Source organism: Battus philenor, unplaced genomic scaffold (genome assembly GCF_028537555.1).
Source record: "Battus philenor isolate CCGP_79_NKW_IND1 unplaced genomic scaffold, ilBatPhil1.0.hap1 SCAF_80, whole genome shotgun sequence".
In the NCBI taxonomy this organism is placed as follows: Eukaryota; Metazoa; Arthropoda; class Insecta; order Lepidoptera; family Papilionidae; genus Battus; species Battus philenor.
In genome coordinates, this window is record NW_027181749.1 from 1 (window position 1) to 5,000 (window position 5,000).

Genomic DNA, 5,000 nt, shown 5'->3' on the forward strand with positions numbered 1-5,000 from the left:
AACGATGATGATGATGATGATGATGATGATGATGATGATGATGATGATGATGACGACGACGATGACATCGAGATCAGGGTCAGATATAGATATGTAGATCGGTGGTATGCAATCGATACGCGAACGCTCTATCGCGCTACGCGGAGACGCATACAGTCGTTCCCGCATATACATGGGACTGGCGCGAGACGCGCCGGTCGGCCGAATAGAGTTCTCTCCGATGCTCTTCTGTTTTGTTTTGTTTGTTGGTGGTTGTGGAGTGTGGAGTGTGTTTTTTTGGTTGGTGGGGTGTGTGTGGTGTGGTGGTGTTAGTTTGTTTGCGGAGATTGCGTTTTTTTTAGATTTAGTTTTTTTTTTTTTTTTTTAAATAAAAAAAAAAAAAATTAAAAATTATTCTTAGAAAACGCGCGCGAATCGAACAAAACTAATAACACCGATACACAAACAACGCGCGCCACCAACGAGAACGCCCGAAACTGAAACTTCTATAACCGACAAACGCACGAACGACACAGCGGCGGCGGAGGAGGGAAGAAAAAGGGGATCATCTCCCCACAACAACACACCGTAAACTGTGTCGGACGACGTCTCCGTTATGTAAGAGCGGAAGGCGTAAGAGAACGTCTCGTTTAATTAACGCGAACGGCGTTGGGCTCCCGAGTCGACTTCGGGGCGGCCCTTAACGCATCGCATCAACGAGCTCGTCGCGCGCTAGTCGCGCGACGGTCGATCATGATATATAAATCAAGGATTTCGGATCTCTCTAAAACCGGGCTGGAAATCGGTCATTGTTCGTTTTGCGAAACGATATTTTATAAAAGTGAAGATTTGTATGTGTCTCGTCAAAGAACGTTCCGATGAATCGGACGCGATGCCGCGTCCAAAGTAAATCTGGACGAACGCGAGGCGAGTGTTGAGATATACATTTTCCTCCGTGAACAGATAGAAAAACGAATTCATTTTGTTGTTGCGGTGTGGTGTTGTGTGTGTATTGTAATAAATACGCACGCACGCACGCACGCAAAAAGCTACCTAGGCACCGGCGCGTCACGGCGTTTCGAACGTCCGACGCGTCGCTTGTCACACGTCTATCATATCATCATCACCCTCATATCTCTCGTATGTGCGGTGTTGGTGTGTGTTAGCTCTAGCTAGCTCCCTGGTTGATCCTGCCAGTAGTTATATGCTTGTCTCAAAGATTAAGCCATGCATGTCTCAGTGCAAGCCGTATTAAGGCGATACCGCGAATGGCTCAATATATCAGTTTTGGTTCCTTAGATCTTACCTCGGTTACTTGGATAACTGTGGTAATTCTAGAGCTAATACATGCAATCAGAACTCTGACCAGTGATGGGATGAGTGCTTTTATTAGATCAAAACCAATCGACGGAGGGCCTCGCGTCCGAAGTCGTTAATTTTGATGAATCTGGATAACTTTTGCCGATCGCATGGTCCAGCACCGGCGACGCATCTTTCAAATGTCTGCCTTATCAACTTTCGATGGTAGTTTCTGCGACTACCATGGTTGTCACGGGTAACGGGGAATCAGGGTTCGATTCCGGAGAGGGAGCCTGAGAAACGGCTACCACATCCAAGGAAGGCAGCAGGCGCGCAAATTACCCACTCCCGGCACGGGGAGGTAGTGACGAAAAATAACGATACGGGACTCTTACGAGGCCTCGTAATCGGAATGAGTACACTTTAAATATTTTAACGAGGAACAATTGGAGGGCAAGTCTGGTGCCAGCAGCCGCGGTAACTCCAGCTCCAATAGCGTATACTAAAATTGTTGCGGTTAAAAAGCTCGTAGTTGCATTTGTGCGCCGCGCTGTCGGTGCACCGCATCCGCGGTGATACTGACACGTCTGCGGAGCATATCGTCGGTGAGCCGTCGGTAAAACGGCGGTTCAATATCAAAATCCTATCGCGGTGCTCTTCGGTGAGTGTCGAGATGGGCCGACAATTTTACTTTGAACAAATTAGAGTGCTCAAAGCGGGCTCAAAATGCTGCTTGAATATTTCGTGCATGGAATAATAGAATATGATCTCGGTTCTATTTTGTTGGTTTTCAGAACTCCGAGGTAATGATTAATAGGGATAACTGGGGGCATTCGTATTGCGACGTTAGAGGTGAAATTCTTGGATCGTCGCAAGACGAACATCAGCGAAAGCATTTGCCAAAGGTGTTTTCATCAATCAAGAACGAAAGTTAGAGGTTCGAAGGCGATTAGATACCGCCCTAGTTCTAACCGTAAATATGTCATCTAGCGATCCGCCGACGTTACTACGATGGCTCGGCGGGCAGCTTCCGGGAAACCAAAGATTTTGGACTCCGGGGGGAGTATGGTTGCAAAGCTGAAACTTAAAGGAATTGACGGAAGGGCACCACCAGGAGTGGAGCCTGCGGCTTAATTTGACTCAACACGGGAAATCTCACCAGGCCCGGACACCGGAAGGATTGACAGATTAACAGCTCTTTCTTGATTCGGTGGGTGGTGGTGCATGGCCGTTCTTAGTTGGTGGAGCGATTTGTCTGGTTAATTCCGGTAACGAACGAGACTCTAGCCTGCTAAATAGGCGTCGTCATTTAGGTGTGCGCCGCTCCGGTGGCGCAACTCACTGGCGACGTATTAAAATTCTTCTTAGAGGGACCGGCGGCTTCGAGCCGCACGAGATTGAGCAATAACAGGTCTGTGATGCCCTTAGATGTCCTGGGCCGCACGCGCGCTACACTGAAGGAATCAGCATGTTCTCCCTGGCCTAGAGGCCCGGGCAACCCGTTGAAACTCCTTCGTGCTGGGGATTGGGGTTTGCAATTATCCCCCATAAACGAGGAATTCCTAGTAAGCGCGAGTCATAAGCTCGCGTTGATTACGTCCCTGCCCTTTGTACACACCGCCCGTCGCTACTACCGATTGAATGATTTAGTGAGGTCTTCGGACCGACACGCGGTGGCTTCACGGCCGTCGGCGTTGCTGGGAAGTTGACCAAACTTGATCATTTAGAGGAAGTAAAAGTCGTAACAAGGTTTCCGTAGGGGAACCTGCGGAAGGATCATTAACGTGTGTGTATGTGTGCGAGACGCGTGATATGTTCACGAACGTTGTTGCGCCGCTGTTGCTGTTGTTGCTGTTGCGACGACGACGACGACGACGACGACGACTTCGTACATACCGTGTTTACACATATATATATGTAATACATCCATAATGATATATATATATACGACATATATACATATATATGTACGTACGCGCGCGCTGCTGTTCGTATCTAATGCGGACGAGCGCGCGCGCGTGTGCGTGCGTGTGTGTGTGCGTGTTTGTATATATGTATAAAAAATAAAATGTGAAATAATTGTCTCTAGCGTCTATTACGCCTAACGGCGCAGCGGCGACGGCGCCGTGGCGGTGGCCGGTGGCGGTGGTGGCATTCGTCGAAAGTGCTACCGCCGCCGCTGCCTCCGCCGCCGTCGAAGCGGCCGGGTGGCGGAAAAACGCCGAGAGACGAGCGCCGACCGGGGCATACCAAACGGAGCGTTCGAAGCGGTGAAAATCCCCACTGCCTAGCTCAGGCCCTTTATTGTCGGTTGGCGCTATACAAAACGAAATTTAAGCGGTTAGAAAGATGACAATGTCGTGCGTCACGCCAGCTCGTTGGGGGGTGCGCGGGTCGTCGTCGTTCATCATTCTAAAGGATTCGCGTCGGGGCGTTAAGCTTTTTCGGTGCCGTTTCTTTATGAACGCCTCGGCGCACATGAATTCGACCAACTTTCGACGTTAATACATAAAAACGGACAATCAAGTGGCCGACGGCGAGAGCCGTAGGCCGCTACCGTAAGTAATAACAACATTAAGAAAAAACCATTACCCTGGACGGTGGATCACTTGGCTCGCGGGTCGATGAAGAACGCAGTTAACTGCGCGTCATAGTGTGAACTGCAGGACACATTTGAACATCGACATTTCGAACGCACATTGCGGTCCGTGGAGAAATATCCAGGACCACTCCTGTCTGAGGGCCGGCTGTTAAAATATAAAAACCACACTGTTCGGTGTAGAACGCGCGCTACGTGCGCTCGCGCCGGTCGATGCGCGCGGCGGTGACGCGCGACGCGGCGGCGGCGGGTTGGTGGGGGGTGATGAACGAGCTCGCGGACGGTGCGATGGGACGATCTCTAATAAGAGTCTCTCGTCCGCGCCGCCGCGGCTCTCACTCTCTCTCTCTCACTATCCGCCGTCGCTGTCGTCGCGCTGCCGCTGCCGCACTACCGCGCGCGGGCGAGCGGGCGCGCGCTCTTTCGAACAATTGACGGTTTCCGTTGAACGTTCTTCGCGACGGACGACGGACGGCGGGGTGCTGCACCCCTCACGTCCGCGTACGCGCGGAGCGCGTTTACGGTCCGTTTAAATATATCGAATTGTATTGAATATGAAACGAGTGTGAAAAGATTACACGCATCGCTAAGACGCGAGTCTTCGTAGTGCGGTCTTCGTCCGAGCTCATCGGTTCGTGTATACGATATAATAAAATATATCGGAAGCACAGACGACGCGTCTCCGACGGATGCGACCGGCAGGCGGTGAATGTTTTCTTGCGCGGCAAGCGTAACGCACACACAAACATATGTAAGTAAACATTACGTGATGTTCATGTGCGCGCGCGCCTAGCCCGATGCGAGAGAGTTCACCGCTCGTCGTCGCTACGCATCCGTATTATGTCGGTGATACGCGTCGTCGTTCCAGTGCGAACGTTATATTATCGTATCGATACGGACCGATACCGAAAGGGCCGGACGATCGATCGCTAACGAAAAGTACTCGCGCTCGCGTATGCGTGTCGAGATTTTCGTTTACGCTCGTATCATCATAATCATCATCATCGTCATCGTCGTCGTTCATCGCGCAACGCGTGTTGTGTGTGCAGCGTTGCGTTGTGCGTGCGCGCGTCTAGAGACCTCTAAGGACTCGCGACGCGCGCGCCTCGCGCACGCGCACTCG

At 51.1% G+C, this 5,000-nt stretch overlaps 2 non-coding genes across 2 annotated transcripts; both read left to right on the plus strand.

The window, feature by feature from the left end:
* The first annotated feature begins 1,156 nt into the window (after positions 1-1,156).
* LOC137931919 (small subunit ribosomal RNA) lies at positions 1,157-3,060 on the plus strand. The gene has a single exon (XR_011109067.1). It is a non-coding gene; the product is annotated as a small subunit ribosomal RNA (ribosomal RNA).
* An 807-nt stretch (positions 3,061-3,867) lies between these two features.
* LOC137931916 (5.8S ribosomal RNA) lies at positions 3,868-4,024 on the plus strand. The gene has a single exon (XR_011109065.1). It is a non-coding gene; the product is annotated as a 5.8S ribosomal RNA (ribosomal RNA).
* Positions 4,025-5,000: the final 976 nt, after the last annotated feature.